We start from the raw sequence: 828 nt of genomic DNA, 5'->3' as shown, positions 1-828 counted from the left end.
CAGGACCCTTAGAGCCAGCTAGTGTCTGGGGGTCAGAGCAAAGAACAACCAGAACCAGCTAGAACAGCCTGGGACTCAGAACACAGGACTAGACCCAGCTGTCATTTTCCATCTTTTGAGTCTTTGAATAATATTTTTCTGCATTTGTTTTATTGGGATCATTCATTTAATAAATACATATGACAAAGAGTCTATTGATGTTAAAGGTCACTCTTCTGTCTCCCACATGTGCCAAACCATGCCCTTCAATCATTAACCCCCACCTCTGGTCCGCATTGTCTTTTGTCTTATTCAAACTGGTCTCCTTGCTACCTCAAATATAATGGATTCATTAAAAGAGCGCACAGACACTGTCTCACTTTATCCCACAGCATTTGTCTCACTTTACCCCACTGCCACAATTTGAGAAAAAACTACCTCGCTCAGCAATTCAGGCTAATCTTCAGTTATCATCATCACATGTTTTCATATGTTGGTAGTTCATCAACATATATGATAGAAGTTTTTCTACCTGAATCAATTTGCTTTGACACAACAATCGATTAAGTTGACAGCAAGAAAATGTACTTTTACATGCAAAAATACATTTTTGTGAAAACAACCCGATTACATCACCAGGAGGTCCTCTCTTTCATTGCCAAGGGGGAATGAGAGGGGCCTGAAAACATATCTCACATGACAAAAAATGTGTTCCATTGCCTAGATACAGGGGGTGTTTCACATTACCCAATGTCTCACATTCCCCCGTTCTCCCTTAATTTTAGTTTTGATATTCTATGTAGATCTGGCTGGTGATACTTACTTTTACATTGTTGTACCAGCACTGAA

Source organism: Ammodytes marinus (genome assembly GCF_949987685.1).
Source record: "Ammodytes marinus genome assembly, chromosome: 1".
Classification (NCBI taxonomy): domain Eukaryota; kingdom Metazoa; phylum Chordata; class Actinopteri; order Uranoscopiformes; family Ammodytidae; genus Ammodytes; species Ammodytes marinus.
Note: the sequence above shows the minus strand (reverse complement) of the source record.